This window comes from Passer domesticus, chromosome 8 (genome assembly GCF_036417665.1).
Source record: "Passer domesticus isolate bPasDom1 chromosome 8, bPasDom1.hap1, whole genome shotgun sequence".
NCBI classification, from domain to species: domain Eukaryota; kingdom Metazoa; phylum Chordata; class Aves; order Passeriformes; family Passeridae; genus Passer; species Passer domesticus.
In genome coordinates this window covers 43649312-43667430 of record NC_087481.1, presented here as the reverse complement: position 1 = coordinate 43667430, position 18119 = coordinate 43649312, and the positions used below count along the sequence as shown (strand labels likewise).

The window sequence follows — 18119 nt, the reverse complement described above, 5'->3', positions numbered from 1 at the left end:
ATCATTTGAAGTCTAAATCAGTGATAAACTCTGAATAATCAAATTCAAGCGTTGTGAAAACTTCAGGGTTGAGTTTCTAGATTTACTCTCTACTGTGAAAGAGGAGATGCTGTTTGGAGAACCCACAGATAAATTCCTTTGAGTAAGGAGAATCTCTGACTACCACAATGTTTAGGAACCTGTGTGCCAGCAGCACCTCTGCTCTGTCAGCTGCCAAGCAGTGCCTCCAGGAGAGCTGTGCTGCCCAGCACACCCATGGGAATGGGTCAGGAACAGGAGTCCATGATTAGATCAGAGTAGAGCCAGGGTATGGTGGAACAACTTCTGGCACCAGAGATTCACAACCGAGAGCTGAGTGATTAAAGTTGTCTCTGTAATAGCAAAGATTGCTTATAAAGCAGAGAGAAAGAATATCCCTTTTTTTCGTAGCAAGTTCAACTGTCAGATTCTGGAATGCAAGGAACCTACAAATAACACTGAACAGCAGAAATACTGAACATTTTAACATAGACAGGACAAGGGGAAAATGGCAGAAAATATAAATTGAACAGGATAAAAGAAAAGGAAAGAAGACATCAACTGCCCATTGAATAACAATACTGGGGATAATTTGTTCCTCAAGTGTCTTCTGGGATAACATGATTTTAGGGATTTGTTATTTCTTTTTCTTTTTTCTTTTCTTTTAGTATTGCTAAGAAAAAGAGGGCAATCCATACACCTACATTACGGGGAAAAAAAAGAATAAAAGTAAAACAAGAAAAAAATCTTACACTTGTAGACAGATGTTACTGACACTCTTTAATAGAAGCTCTTCATATCTCTGGGACCCCAAATTGCATTCCATTTCTTTTGTTCTGTCACTTTATGTTTTCCTGCAAGCTAAACTCATTTCATTTGCTTGACAGGGAAAATTTCTAATACAAAGTATTTGATGCTGAATACCATTCTCAGTAGCTACAAGCAATGTTTCTAAATGAATCTCTGGCTGATATCTGCCAACTGTTTTAGCAATGTGAGTGTTATTAACGTTAATCATAACCTATGATTTTCCTTCTATGTCAATCTATGCTTATACAGTGCTGCAAATTTGATTATTGCATTCACTACCATTCTTTCTTGCTTTTTTCCTTTTTCCTCAAGAGAAGTAATGAACTGCTTGCCTAGTTGTGATTTTATTTCATCTTCTTACTAATATTCTAGAGATCCAAAACATGCCCCACCAACATCAATCAAATTTACAAAAAAAACAATGCTCTGAAGCTTCTGGTACACTCTTCTCTTATCCCATTTAATCAATTCTGTCATTTCAATGGATGTATATATTACATTTGTGGTTGTAAACATGACCATTAACTACACCTAATGTAGAGCAATTGCCATCCAAATGTTTTCTTATGTGAGTCGCTACCTCTTATTTTTCATTTTGGCATTAATGATCAATAATACTTTTGATGAAAGAGAAGAAGAGAGTGAAGGCACAGAGCTAGCACAGCTTTATGATATCCTATCATTGCCAAAGTTCACGTTTGTTATATTTTTGCTGTCACTTGGTTTTCTATCACATTTTAATACAGTGAATCCAGCAAAAAAACCCATTACTTAATAAAGCAGAATTCTAGTTTTTGTTATCTAAATCAGCAATAGCCAACAGCACAGCCTTCTTGAAAGGCACATATTTAATTGTATTCCAAGCAGACTGATACGCAACTGTTTATTACCAAATTGCTTGGCAATAACAGTGTGTTGCCCAATATCAAAATAAATACTCTATTACATCTAAGTAATACTATGAATGAGTCTTAGCCTGTCACTGTAGCATTTCATTACTATTTAACCATTTGAAGATGAACTTAGAAAATTAGTTTGAAGTATCCAAAAATAGAAGTTAGTACCACATATTATCATTAATGAAATGGGATTTGATGGTTCTGAACCAGCAGAATTTGTTGCAGAGTGAAATACTCCAGGTTTGTACGTACATGTGACATCCACTGTTCTGAAATGAGACACGTGGTGGAAATTTGATTAATTTATTTCTTTAAATCCTTATAATCCTTGGTATTAGCTGAAGAACAAGAATTAAGTATGAAGTTTCCAAATTGATTACTGGCATAACTCTGCTTTACAAACTTTTGGAAAATTTGTTCACAGCCTAATTGTGGCCTTAAAGATCAAGCAATTTCCTTCCATATCCCGTTTTTCCTACTCTTTTCAGAGCCCTGACTTTTATATGCTTCACAGCTGTAATTCAGAAAGAATGCAGTCATACTCTAGCAGATTTCATTATCCTTTTGAAAATTATAACATTGTGTACGAGGCACATCCTTTTGCAAAAGACCCTGAAGGACCGTGAACACTAAGGTCTGTCTGGACTGTTATTCCATGTACTATTGCACAAAATAAATTGGGGAGGGGAGGAAGGGCATGGAGATTATTGCCAACAGTACCTTGTTAGTAATTTACAAAACACTCTTTGATAAAACTTCGCTTCTAGACAAGCACCTGGAATGTCATTAACATACACATTTAATCTAACCTTTACTTTGCATCCAGGATTATGTTGCATGCTTTAAAATGGTAAAATCTTACACAAGATGTTTAGGGATTTTAAATTTAATTTTTGTCTTCTATCACTGATTTTCATATTGCTTAACATGCAACACATATTCACATCAGTTAAATTACCTTAATATTTCCTTTTCTTTTTAAAATTATTAAAGTGGAGATATAATGACAATATGATCACACCTAACTTTGTGGTTCTACCAGTAGACTGAATAATAAATACCAAGCAGTATAAACCCCCATCATTTTACATCTGAAATTATCACCGTGGCCATAAGCAAGACTATGATAAATGAACAACAGAAAAGAAGAGGACAGACTGTCATTTGCAAACTTGGAACTTAATTGTTCATGGTGCTTGGACAGAGTCCATTCTAAAAACAAGATTTATGGGTAGTCAGTTGTAGATGAATGATGATAGCAACAGGACTTGCTTAATCAGATATGGTCGAAGGTACCACAATGCACCTTAAATTTCTTACACATGTATTTGTGACTTTAGTGACATCTTCACAAGTCATCACTTATGTCAAGTCAATTGAAGAGTTTTAATTAAAGATAATTGGGACAAATGAAAAGATGATGCTGCTTACCTTCCTTGCAACAGCTTCTTTAGATATGAAAGGCCACAGCATTCAGTGAAGCAGTGCACTGTAATGTCAGACCCACAATTGATAGAATATACCTCAATGGCATATCAGACTAAAAGTACAAAGCTATTAAATTGGTCACATTCCCATTTTCTCTGATCCCATTTGCTCAAACAGCATTTGCATTCTTGAAAAAATAATTAACAAAAGGGTCTTACAGAAAGGATTGTGAAGGCAGAAACTTAGGTAATGTATCATATCTGCCACATGATTGCCAGTGGGAATGTTCTGTGTGTTTACCTGACCCGAGTGTTACCTGACCCTGGGCCAGTTCTCCAGCTCAGGTGTTGATGCACCAGGGCACACAGGTCACACCAGTACTGCAGAAACTTTAGCAAGAAGCTGTGTTTACTAAATCAGCCTTTTATAAGGTATACCTGATGGTATGGGTATATTTTTCATTATTTTGTGACTTTTGGATTATTTTGACCTAAACTCCTGCATATGAAGCCAAAAATATTCAGCTTGTGAGGCAGTCTGAGCACTGCATCAAGGAAGTCTGTACAATCACATACCAACAAAACAATGCACTCAAGTATTTTTGTTTCAACATTTCTTGCAATTCTTACATTGACTGCAGCTATCTTCTGTACTCAGTGGTCCCACTGCATTGAGTTCAGTGCAAGGTTTTGACAATAAATGGGAAGAGTATTAAATTTATTCTCATCTGTGAAAATGTTGAAATAACCATATACTGAAATAAAACCAACAAGTTAGAAGAGGTGCAAACAACCAACACTTTTTGGGAGGATTTCTGTGAATGGTATAGGAGCCATTGTTAATTTTTTTTTAACAAGTAGCTGTAGCACATAAAATTTTTTCTTGATATATGAATATTAAATGTAATACATGACAATAGCCCCAAGCAACTTCTTCTAATCCACAAAATACTGAGGAGAAAAAAATAAAAAGACATTTGGAAGCTTGAAGTAGTCACATTTTCATTTATTGTATGATCAGAATTGTAAGAAAATGTTGGGGTTTGCTCTACATTATTGTTTAAAAACAGAAATTAGGCCTGCCTGAAAGGTAAGAAAAGAAAGAAAGAAAGAAAGAAAAAAGAGACCAGAAAGCAAAAAATATGTTGTCCATCAACTGGTAAAATTTTGCAAATCTAAAAATGTGTTGGAACTCACCTAATGCTTTCTAGCACCTATATAATTGCATTTGCTTGCTATTTTTGAGAGTTAAAGGTGCCCGTGACTGAAAGTACACAAATCCAGTGAGAAGAAAAGGAAGGTCTCAGTGCAAAATTAAAGACATCCCAAAGGCTTTTCCATTTGACTACAGTGAGCTGCATGGATTTTTGGTGAACTTTAGCAAACAAGCCTTAGGAAATCATACAAGTTCAATGCTGTTTTCCACTGGGAAGCCTGAGCTGCCTCACGAGCCTCAATACCTCCATTAGCTCACAAAAAAAAGTAAACTTGAAAACAGAGGTCATAAAAAAGTCATCCCCTATCAAGGGAAGCATAATTTTAAAACAAAATCTTGAGTTCCAAGCCAACCATTGAATGTGTCGAATGCAGATGTCTAAGAATCCTTGGATGTGACAAGTACAAGGACCACTGTCAAAGCAACTGAGTCAGGAAAACCCAAGAGAAGAAAAGACAGACAGGCAGAGCATATGTTTGTCTTAGCTTCACACTTACATCTTCTCCCAGAAAGGTCAATCAGAAGAGAGGTAATCAGATTATAGAGACTGATTGATGAAAAATTATCCAAATTCACTCCATGGTACAACTAATTGGACATTCTATTTATTGACAATTAAGTTATCGCGAGTCCCAGAATAAACACTTTGAGTTGTATTTATCCTTGATCCCCATCAAATTTAATTAGGCTTATCCTGGAATCATAAATATGTAGATGCTACTAACATTTTCTAAAAATAAGTAAAAAAAAAAAAAAAAAAAAAAAAAGAAGGAGAGGACAGAATGGATGGTGTCAGTAACAGGGTAGAGTAGAAAAAGGATGAGTTATTGAATGACTGACTTGAACGACCTCCTCATGGACCTCCCCTGTGTTAACAGTTCTCACCATGCTGAACATGCTGATGAGCTTCTGCAGTTTAGCAACTTCCATACGGAGAATGAGTCCAACACACATAATAAGACAGGGAGGTAAAACTGAAGAAAGTAGTGAAGAGAAAATTTCAGTGGAATTTGAGTCCAGGCATTTCTGAATTCAAGTAGATGCAAACTCAGACTAAAATATCTAATTAATGATTCAGAACATTTTCTCAAGCCAAAATTTACAGAACCACACAAATTTACTCCTACCACCAGCCAGTGAAAAAGCAAACAAGGGCACATAGAATAGAGCAATACTTTAGATAAACTTATTAGGGCCTTAGTTAAGACTTAGTTAGGGCCTTGCAGCAGGTTGAATAAAAAGCTGAACCTGGTTTTTCTTCATCTGAATGGATGAGTGGGTTAGTGTGTTTCTGAGAGGAAGGTGCAGGCAAGAGCCTGGAAAGTGACTCAGCAAAAGGAGTAGCTGCAAGGAAGGGAGAAAAAAGATGTTGCAAACTTCAGGTGTTTCAATTACTCCCTGTTCAAAAGTTGTTTACTTGCAAAAAATATATTCTCACCTTTCTCATTACCAAAAAGCAATCACTTTCTGGAGTGATTTTTTGCAGACTGAATTTGTTGGTTAACTGGCACAGATAGGAGCTCTAAAAAGTATAAGTCACAAGGTCTGAGGAAACCTATCAGAAAATGCATAATAACTCTTCATAACAATAGCTAGGAACTGATTTCAAGGAAAATAAGCATTTTGCTGACATAATTATCATGTGGTTTTGTCTATATTTGAGTTTACTAACCTAAAGACAAGCATCATTACTTGGTTTATTATACAACTTATTATATGACTTACAATAATACAAGTAATGAAAGCTATCCTCTCCCAAGCATATTTCTTTAAAATCTTCCCTAAATACCTAGCTCCATGCTATTTTCTACCCTTACCATGTGGAACTTGAGTCACTGAGCATCACCTTAAGCAGGAGAGTGGGCTGTGTTTTATATGCTATACGTCAAAAGGGAATACATATGGTAACAGAGAGAGATTTTTACTAAAATTACTAACAGGAGCCCAGAGCCACCATCAACACTTAAAAATTATTGACATCAGTATCAGAATTAAGTGATATCAATGTTGAGCCACAGGGACTGATTCCATTTCTTTTTAACAGATGAAAGTGCAACTCTTTGATCTATCCATGACCAGTTGCAGCCCATGCACCAGGATTTCCAGCTGTCATTCATATCTGTCATGCTGTGCCAGGCAGCCTTACCTTCAGCATCACACCCCACTCCATTCCTCTCTGCTGACCTGCCATGAACAAGGTGAAAGCAGGCTCTGCAAGCACTGAGCGGGAAGACAGCAATTTTCTCTTCCTTCTCTATGCTACTGCTTACTTTACAAGAATGAATGTTGTACATCTTTGGTGGAAAACATAAATCTGCTCTGAGCCTCAGCATAACAAAGAGCTTTGCAATTTTACACCACTTACAGACACAGAATTTTATAAAGCAACTGTAGAAAAAGCTTTATGGAAGATCCATAAATTCCTGTGGTGCACTGACTGACAGGAGGTTGAGCACCTTCAATAGAAAATAAAAGTATGGGAGTACAACATAACACTGATCTGTAAAACAGTGGCTACCTCTCTAAAATCTCCAGCTGATCATCAGGTAGACAAAGTGCTAACAAGAGTCATTGTGTTCACTAACCTTCACAGCAAGCAAAATGATTTTATGGAGAGGGTGGGGAGGAAACAGAGGAAGAAAAATAGGCTAAGTAAAGCAATTTCCATATAAAAATGTATACAAACCTGTCATTATGTAAGAGCTTTCAAATAATTGTACTCAATGATTGTCTTGCATAGTATGAACACTGCCAGAAAGTACCATGGAAAAATGAAACTTTTCATGGTGCTGATATTCATACGGCTATCTAGCCTGAGAGGGACAGCAGCTCATTCCACCAGTACCCTGTCAGACAACATTGTCAATGAAACATTGCTTGATGAAAAAAACATTACAGAATCAAGCCCCAAGGAACTGTGTAGTAATTACCCATCAGAATTTAGCTTCATTATGGTCAATATGCATTGTTTATACTTTGTGGATAATTATAACATTTGACAATCTGTCCTCTAGTACTTTCCTAAACAACATGACTAGCAACTTTCAAGTGTTTTTCCTTCTGTGCTTTTCCCAATGTTTTTCATTTGGTTTTTTTTGAAGAGGTTTGTTTTTAAGACTGGCTATTGGTGATTTTTGCTTTACTTGCAATTAGACATTTTATGAACTATTTAAGCTATGTTTATGAATGAGACTATCAACAGCACGAACAAATTTATAATTATAAAAATAAATTATTAAGTACTAATTGTGCTAGAAATATGAAGTATGTCAACAAATTCAATAATAATATCCCACAACATTTGCAGATACAGTGCATTTTTCATTTGACAGTATCATAACAGTTTTCAGTAGCAATAACCTGAAGTTTCCCTGACAATATATTATCTCCATATGTAATTTTAAGGTTTAACTAGTATTTTCTGCAGTACTATTTACATCAGCATGCCTGCCTTTAAATAAAATCTAATCTGTTCCTAAGCCAGCTACAAACAAGATGATAAATAAATCAGAGGGAAAAAGAATTACTTTTTGAAATGACAGTATAACAAAGCATGATTGAAAAAGCAGTATTGCAAGCACTACCCATTGACTTGATACCCTCAGGCAGAATCATGTGTAATGGTACTGATGCAAAATAATGCAGTGGAATTTCTTCTAATAATTCTGGGCATGAATAATTTTTGAATGTAATAGAAGCTATAATCATAAATTCTCATTTCATTTTACCACTGGACTTGTCCTGTGCTTTTAATCAGAAATACCAGACTGGAATGTTTCTCTTAAACTCATCTCTAGCTCTTCTTAGAAGTTTATTGATATTAGATTCTGAACAGTAAGAAATAAATTAATCAAGTAAAATAGAATAATAAGGCTAACATTAGAATATTCTAGGCACTTACCCAGCTATATTATAACATAGTGCAACAAAATATCTTCATGTTTTCTACATGCAATCTACTTACTCCAAATAGTTTTCTTGAAGGAGAAAGAAAAAGACCAGTGTTGAAGTACTGGCAGTTTGAAAAATAAAATATTAAAAAACATTATCTGTTGACTTAATAGAACTTGCTAAAATTTAGTTTGTAAACAAAACCATATTGTACATAAAATGGAACTATTGTCTGTTTAAAATGACAGATCTGTGGTTACTTTGTTGCAAAACACTATATTGTTATGCATTCCAATCTCCCATTACAATTTTAAAAATTAAAAACCTTCCACAACAGATTGCATCCAGACTAAAATGGTTTTAGTTTGGGGTACATGAAGTGAAAGGAAACTTGGAACTTCCTGTCTGGCAACACAAGCAAAAATTTTAACATGTTAAGTAGCACACTGTTGTAAACAAAAACAGATCAAAAACTTATTGTCCCTGCAGTTCTCTGACAATCTCTGTACTACCACAAAGTTCTTAAAAATATTCTCAGGGATTCTTTCTTTTTTTTATTTTAGCTATACACACATTTCACTTTAAGTCTGTGCTATTTACAGCAGCTTTGTCAAATACCATTGGGGTTTTTTGTGTTTTACCTTATAAAGCTTTGTAAGGGTGAATGAAATGAGGAAAAAAGCAGAATCCTGGATTAAACAAAATTCAGTTGTGAGTAATTCATATGGGATTACTATAAACAAACCACTACAGAAGAACTTTATTGGGATTGCAAAATCAAAGACATGCAATTTAAGAAATCGCAGAATGTGGTGGATTGAATTTTGACCTTAATTCAATTTTCCTATGTTTATGCATAGAGACTTCATTTCTTCAAAGAAATGCTGCTTACTTCAAATCCTGTAAGATGCTTAGGCTTTGTTCACTAGGCAGGAAATGTACTGTGCTACAGGGCTAACAAATATTTGCTGACAGCACTGACACAATCTTGATTTGCAGACCAATGTGGGATCAGTCTTAGGAAAGTGAGCTTTTATAATCTGTATCTGTTCTAGCTCCCTGTGCTTGCTACTCCCCTACGCTAAGTTGTTGATGTCTGCTCTCAGATTTCTAATGTAGCTCTAGGCTCCTCTCACACCATATCCAGAGTTAAGTGAGACATGCATGGTTTGCTCTGCTATTTGGGGCAGCAGAACGTTTACCCACCTCTTGTTGCCAGCTTAGAGCATTAGCCTGATGAATTTAATTTATTTTTCATCCATCAAACTTCCACTTACATCTCTTCCCTGTCATTCTATTTTTGTGGTCCTTTTCAGTTGTCTCTTCAACGAGCCTGGATTCCTTTCCACAATGGAACTGCTAATTAAATCTACCCTTTCCATTCCCCATTGTTGTTCCAGCCACTCTGCATGTACTTATCAAATTAGTACATCCACCATCCCTTTCTGACTCCCCCTTCCTATGCCATTTTCCTCTCTGGTCCTCAGCTGCTTCCTTTTCCAGCTTCCTCTCTACCTAGCTTCTTCTCAAATTAATTACTTTTTTATTTTGACAGAAAATATGAGACTCATTAACCTATCCCCCATTTGATAACTTCCTCCAGCATACTGATTGAATGATTGAATTAACACAATTGAAAATTATTGATTCTCTACTGCCCTAGAAATTAAAATGAGTAAAAAGGTATAGTCAAAATATTCAGGATCTGCACCTACTTATGCATTTTGAGAGATGCCTTTTCATTAGCAACACAGGTTTAACTGAACTGCTCAAAAAACACACTGAGCATAGGAAATGACAATTAGGTACTTTTATCTTTGCGTTAGATGTACAGCTTGGTATTGCAAAGAGATTAGGTTTAGCTAAATATATACATGAATTGCATGCAAACTTTGTAAAAATGACCAATCATATGCAGTATGAGAAACATTTAAAATGCTAAGAGAACACTAAGGAGAAGCACGCTTAAGCACATAAGAAAATGCATAATCATTTTTTAACTTACCAAGAGGTAAGAAAATTAGATTATTTTAATTCTTAATTTTAAAAAACCGACCAGGTGCAAAAAGAAAAAAATCACCCAAATCACATATGCAATTTCCACTTCCCTGAGTGAGAAGAATTGAAACATAACTGAAAGTATGTGCATCTCTTTACAATCACTCAGTGTTTAATTGTAGTAATCTTAGAATCACAGAATTGATTAGGTTGGAAAAGAACTCTGAGACCATCAAGTCTAATCTGTGACCCAACAGCACCTTGGCAACCAGACCACGGCACTGAGTGCCACATCCAGTCTTTCCTTAAACTCCTCCAGGGATGGTGACTCCATCACTTCCCTGTGCAGCTCATTCCACTGTCCAATCAGCCTTTCTGTGAAGAAATTCTTCCTGATGTCCAATCTAAACCTACTCTGATGCAGCTTGAGAATGTGGCCTCTTGTCCTGTCACTGTTGCCTGGGAGAAGAGGCCAAGCCCCACATGGCTACAGCTTCCTTTCAGATAGTTGTAGAGAGCACAGTGGTAATCAATATTATAAATTTTGGATCTTTATGTTTACTGTAGCTTTAATCCAGTCATTGTTGCAGATGTCTAAAGCAAACTGTGCAGCTGCAGCATGTTTAATTCATCAAGATGTTCTCAAGGCTGATTATATCACCATTATAACTTTATAATTTTAGAGCAGCATCTGCCAAAATAAGACTATAACTTCCAGTTTTTACAGAATCATAAAAAATGTCTCTTTAACTGTGCAAGTAAACTTCTGCAAGCATCTTTTTCAATGAAAGGTAGTGTGGAGTAGATTTTCTCAGATGACACCAAAAAAACTGACTTACAGACTGTAACTACTGAATACACAATTAAACATTGTGAATATGACACAACTTTATGTAACAAAATGAGGTTAGAAAACCATAGACAGCTCTTTCTAATGCTAAAAGTTTTTGAGAAGTAATGTGTTGGGCAGTGAAAGGAAAAAATACCTGCTTGAAAAACAAAGCTGACTTTTTATTAGGAGACATATTTACAAAGTTCTGGCAGTGCAGGTAACCGCCCAACCACCTGCAATCAGTCTGACTTCCTCAGAGCAGTTTCTGTCCTCTGAGCCAAGGCACCACAGGAAGGTATGAAAATGACTTTTTGCACCAGCATGGTCACTGTCAGGTAAGCCATGGTTCAAAATAAAATGCACAACACAGATGCAGACTCAGACAGAGAAAAATTGGAATATTAGGAGGGAGGCCAGAGGCTCAAGGATGTTGCCAGGCATGGCTGGAAGGGCTGCCTGCTGCAAACACAGAGCTTGTCTGTGAAGCAGCTACTTGGGCAGAACATGGGCAGTAGCAGAACTCAGACACCCTGAAGCCAGCTCACCATAGCATTGCTGCCATAAAATAGCCATTTACTGGGGCTGTAATCACACCTTCATTTGGCTTTAGAGATACGTGCTCAGGCAGGCAGGACAAGCCCTGCCTGAAGAGTCAGTGAAGATTTTTGTAGATAGGAATTCACTCTGCAGGCAAATGGTAAAGGACACTGCAATACTGATGGTGACAATTGAGGGCATGTGAGCTTCACAGTGTGAAAGAAATCCCAGGACAAATTTCCCCTTTCATGCTTATTATGGTTGTCCAAGAAAAAGTAAACTTTCTCCTAAAAAATCTGGGATCACAGAATCTTACTATACTCAGTGTAACTGTACAGCACCTAATGGCTTGAAAAGCTGGGTCCCATTATGAAGTTTTCAGAGCATCTTGTGAGTTTGTTATTCAGAACAGTTATATAAACCACCTCTCTTGTTATTCAACAACTAAATAACATCTCATGCCATTCAAATTCATACAAGGTTTTTTAAATGCAAAATTGTCATCAATCATCAATCAGTCATCTGAATAGTGTCATATTTTTTCCAATATTTCTGTAATAGAAAACATTAAGGGACCTATTTCCCATCTTAAATTTACATAGGACATAAAATTAATAACTGCTTTCTGCCTCAATGAGTCTTCAAAATAACACTGAGCTCATGATCCTTCTCTTACAAAAAAATCAACCTACAATGTCAGTGCAAGAACATTCACATGCAAATAATTCAATTAACCTATTACATCCCCAAAACTCCATCTATTCTTTCACAAAAATAAGCAATGCTAGTTATTTACATCACTCCTTTTTGCTGCCATGAACTGCATAAAGTAATAATTGGATTTGAAAGGGATTTTCTGGAATATTGGGAAAATATATGGGTTTATACAAGTTATAAATCAGAATTTACAAGACAAATTCAATCCCCTGATCTCACACTTGGTTTGAGAATTTCCACCATTGGTGAGTGGTGTATAAAATGCAGGAGAGAGACACTTTCTACATGGCCACAATCCAGCCATGAAACTGTTCACCATGCCATCCTTAGAAACCTCCTGACACAAAACAGGAATAGAGAAAAGTACCTGCAGCAGTCTAGGGCATCCAGCCCACCCCCATCCCACTGCTCACTCAGCTCAACTCTCCCATGATCCCTTCCATGCCCAAAGGATAGCAATTTGAGGAAATATATCACTCAGAATTTCTAGCACGGAACAGTTGAAGTTAGTTCATGTTTTATGCAGAGCTGGTTCTGAGTAGCTGCTGAACAGCAAACAGCATCAAGAAAAATAAATATATTCTGAATGAAAGGAAAGAGCAGTAGGGAACCCCACTGCAGCTGAACCTGTGTGACATACAGAGAGGGAGTTTTAAACCGCATTCCTTACTTCAATTCCAAGGTATAGTTCCCAAACAGTTACCAAAATGTAAAAACAAACAAAAATATGTTTCTTTTCTCATGGATTCTGAAGTATTTGGAAATTGTGCTTATTTTAAATTAATTCAGATAAGGAAGTTTAGCTAGGAAGCAATAGTGAAAAAGGTAGATAAATCCTGCATTTTAAAAGGTCATATTCATCCACAGTGTAAGTGGCAGGGCTGGATCTTGCACAGAACAGCAGATCTTTCAAAAGCATCTCCTGTAGTTGTTTGGGATGTCCTCACACCAAGCTGTACTGAAAGAGATGCTATATGGATTTGGCTGGCTGAGAATCACTAGAATGCAACTTTCAAGTATTCCCAGAGAAGAGAGAGCTCTAGGGAAGAGTATTTCTACCTAACACATGTACAGTCACATAAAAATAATATTACATTGCCTTTTGAACAGATCTAATTCAGCAAAACACTAATGAATTTTACTTTGCTGGAATTTTGCTACTCATTTATCCTGGGTGTTCCATAAAAATTACGCAATTATCAAAATATTGCTCTGAAAAAAAGGTACAATCCAATTGAATCTAGTTTACCAGGCACTTTTTTAAAAAGCTAAGCCTCTCTGAGCTCCTGCCAGCTTGCACATCTTCTCAATATCCTGCCTGACAGGCTACTGGGAGCCTGAGTTCAAGTAAGTCATTTTAAGTACTTCAGAGCCAGAGTCCCTGGAGCTCACTGGCTCCACGGGCCTGGAGCAGCCAGCCAAGCAAATGCCTCAGAGCTTGCAGCCCCAAGAGCTGTCTGAGCTTTGGAGGTTTGGAGCAGTCTGATCCATGGATTGTTTCCAAAGCCAAGATGCAGAAAGAAATTCCTTTAGCACAAAGTGCCAACATTTTTACTTTCTCTCTAAGAAACCAAGCAAATTTTGAGTAATCAAAATTCTCCATTAAACCTTTGTTCTCTCTTCTAGTTTTAGAGAAAGACAAAACACTGAAATAGCTTTTTCTTTAGTGGACAACTGCTTACCATTACTGCACATTTCCATCATGGGAACTAGGTTTACTGATGGGAAGTGAGACCAGGGAAGGCTAAATCACCTTGAGTTAGATCCACTAGATCTCTATTTCACCCAGGTAAAAAGCTGTCAAGATGTTGTCAAAACTTGCCAACAATGCCCTACTATGCACGCTAGTAGTCCAGAGACAATGCACACTGTACCCAAAAACTTTTTATTATGGGTTAAGGGATAATTGCCTCCTAGTCTAACACAGAGGAGTGTCAAAACAACTGTTGGTGTCCTGGTTTACAGATTAAGGACCTTAATTTTTCCAAGGAAAGAGCCTACTGTTCAGCTAACCTGACTTATGCTAAATGGTTTGGGTTTTTTGTTGTTGTTTTTTTTTGCAAAACCATTTCTATTTTTCGTAGAGAGCATATTGTTCATTCATTAATACAGTGAGAATTTTATTTACCCACTCATAAAAATGTCATGCCATTTGTAGCAGCAATAATACCATAAGACATGGGGAATGCATAACTTCTCTTTCTTCCTCGTGACTGATCAGTGAACTCTGCTCTGTAAGAGTGGAGATCAGTAAGATTTGACCTCCAGCTGGCCTAAATCACGGGAACTACATACCTCAGGTTGGAATATACAAGTGCTAATTTCATACCTTTAGTACACAGTTCTACAGACACAGATTTGGACATACACTCATCTTTTTATGTAAAAGAGGCTGACAGATAATTGGCGGCAAATTTTCAATTTTTTGTCACAATTTTCCTGTGAAAGGAAGGTCTACAAAATAGCCCTTATTACAGAACTGAAAAAATCATTAGTTTCATAATTGCACACTGTCTTCCAAAACCAACAAATATATGAAAAAGATTCACACTAGAAAGAAAAAAAAAATAAATCAAGGCTGAGGAATAATTTCACAGTGTAACTTTGTAACAAGTCCCTGGAGAAAATTTCTCTTCCTTTTGTTCCCATCTGCAAAGCTATGTAATTGATTTCTAAACTGCTGTGTTAATGCTCCCAATTCCTGGCAGAATCCCCTTGGAAATACATTAAAGTAAGCAGGACTCTCTCCTGCTGCAGCCCTTTGAAAGCTGGAATCTGGGATTCTGTGACATGCATCACGTTTCAAGCAGTGGGCCACAGTTCAAGCTTCTGTGCCAAACAGCTGATAAATATTAATATAGAAGAATAAAGTATACTGAATTATATATTGAAATGTAGAGCAAATCAGGAAATTGTTTTCTTTGGTAGTGAATGACATTTCTTACAAGTACAGTTACATTCCACCAAATAGAAATTAAATAAGAGCAAATAATATTTGCTATAGCATGGTTTATTAACTTCTTATAATGACTTGAAAAAATTTAAATTATGACAGGCAAGTGTGTTTTAAGGAAAGGACTTGGTCTTCCACAGAATCAAGGAATAGTTTGACTCTTCCTGATCTTCCTATACTTTTTTTCTGTACACACAGACTAATGAAAGAAAAAGAATTAAGCAAAAAGGATTTGGTCCAGCTCCCAAATTCTACCTATCAATACCCCAGTGATTGTTAGAGTTGTGCATGAAGGTTTGCCTGTCTGGACAGAGCCAGTGATAGATGACCTCTCTTCAGCAGACCAGGAGAGAAACATGGAAAAGATGTGTTTCAGCTTTCACATATGGTGCCTAATTAACCTTAATTAAGGTTGTGTTGAGGGATCTTGAGCAGCTTGCACAAGGGATATCTCTTTCCTGATGTTTTTAGCTTTGAGAAAGGAAGATTTCCTCTCACAAAGAGAAATATACTTATGAAATGCAAATGTTCATGTTCCAATCAAATTTTATGAGACAGTACAGATAAAATACCCATGTTTTTATTGTTCCCTATGAGTCAAACCATTTTAAATGAAAAGCCCTAGGATTAGAATAAAGTTTCTTCTCTTCATAGTTTAATGTAAAAAATAACCAACAAACCAACCTAAACAATTTACAATTTGGGCATATGTTCCCTTGTGCAAAATTACAGATTATTTTTCACTTATTTTAAGCATACTACTCTGATAACCCTAAAAATTGATCAATCTTGGCAGCCACACAATTTACTGCAAACTTCTCTTCTTCCACGATGGGCCATCAAATTTCACAGACAGACACCATTGCTACATTCTGCACATTTCTGATCTTATTACACACTGGGTGGCAGTATGAAAGGTTTTTCTTCAAACTCATTTGTGGGACTATCTTAGTACACAATTGTAAAGTTAAAAGTAATTTCAAAATATATTTTAATTTAACACATTAGATTATAAATATTCATATACTTCCCAGAGAGTCATCTCCTTGCTTCTTGTTAGAATAATATTATTTGAAAAAAGAGCCTATGTTAAGCAGATTATAAATTCAGTGCTGCCTGGTCTGAAATTTCTCATATTGCATGTCTGCCTTGGAAGTTTCCTTCTGTGTGGAAAAAGTCAGCTAATGTAATTTAGCTCTTTCTGAGACTACAGCAGAAACAAGTACAGTATTCTGCTGTGTCAACACATTAACACAACTCCTTGTGTTTGAAATCTGTGGAGCATCTGTGGTTTACAGCAAAAAACCAGAATTTGGAAGCAAACTAGCTGTGTTTGCAATTAAATGAGAAATGGCAGACCTAGCTATTGGGGAGCAAGGAGGATGATGATAGATTTGAAAGCTAAGTCCCTCCCTGAAAGGGACAGCTGACCCAACCATGTGCCTCAATTGATATATGGAAATCATAGATTAAGGACCTTGGGGTCAAGACAGTAGAAATTTTCCCTGAAGATTTGGTCTGGTTGTTTTGAGTTTTATTCAGTATGGTTTTTGGTTTGCTGGTTTTTCTTTTTTGCTTTTGTGAAGAACTCTTGCCTTATGATAAGGAATAAGGAAAATTTTCTGAGTTTTTGTTCTCAGTCCTCTCTTTAGGTTCATTTCTTCAGTTTTGGGCAGTACAGCTGAGGAACTGAGGAAATATAAATTGAGACTCAGACATGTAGAATGTCTGGAATTAAATTATGGTTACAGCTGATGGTTGGGGAACCACAACATGGGTATACACATTTCTTCAGATTTTTCAAATTTCCAAGACAGATACTCAACAGGAAAATTTAAGGCTGGACACTGCAAATGCAGGGCCCTTGAAATCAATGGATATTTAAGACCTTAAACCTTTCTCTGCCTCAGCTCTTTACTTAAAAATTTGGGATGGCAAGAACATCTTTCTTCCCAGAGGATACTGTGAAGATAAACTCATCATTTATCTGTGAATCATCATGGCTAATCCATGGCTAAGTCAAAAACACATGGAAAGTCACTTCCCCCCCAACCCCCGAAAGATTTTAGTATATCAGTTATAAAGCCTAAACATAATCAAGAAAAATTAATATTGACTGATGTTGTTCATGAAAGAACAGTGATCTGGCATCTCTGAAAACCTCAGGGCTCTGAGTAAAAGCAGCAGATATGATACAGACCCATACATCAAGCAGGCAAATTTTGCTGCATACAAAAAATAACACTGACATTCCTAGAATTCTTTGATTTTCCCTAGTGCCATTTTCTGTTACACCCAAAAAGCTATTGAACAGAGCACATATTAATGTGCAGATAATAACACCAACCATATGTTGAGAAAAAGAGTTTATATTTTCAATACATTCAAAGTATAAAAGACAGGCAGGAATACACTGACATCATCCCTGAGTTTGTGAAGAAACATCCTCTTTAGACACATGATAGCACATTTATCTACTACTGATTTTATGTTTTCTTCTGAAGCATCTAGTATTGACAACTGCTGGCGACAGGATATCTGACTAAATGGATAATTAGCCTGATAATTTCCCCAGGTTTCCATGTGAACCGAGGATGCCATAGCAGCATCTGGACCTGACGAGCACATGTGGAGACAGCTGAAATGGAGTGATGGCTTAGATCACTCCTGCATCTCAGAAAGAAGCAATGAGACAATACTGCATGTAAGCAGGGGGGCTGAAAGCAGTCTCCATTCTATAAAGAATATATAGGAAATATTAATGTAAAATCTTGACGTGCTACTTTGCCTTTCCCTATATTGACATCAATAAGCATCTTCA

At 36.5% G+C, this 18119-nt stretch overlaps 1 protein-coding gene across 10 annotated transcripts in view; it reads right to left on the bottom strand.

Annotated features, from left to right (window-relative positions):
- Positions 1–18119, bottom strand: part of DNTT (DNA nucleotidylexotransferase) — a 130085-nt gene that overhangs the window by 3876 nt on the left and 108090 nt on the right. The window lies entirely within an intron of this gene.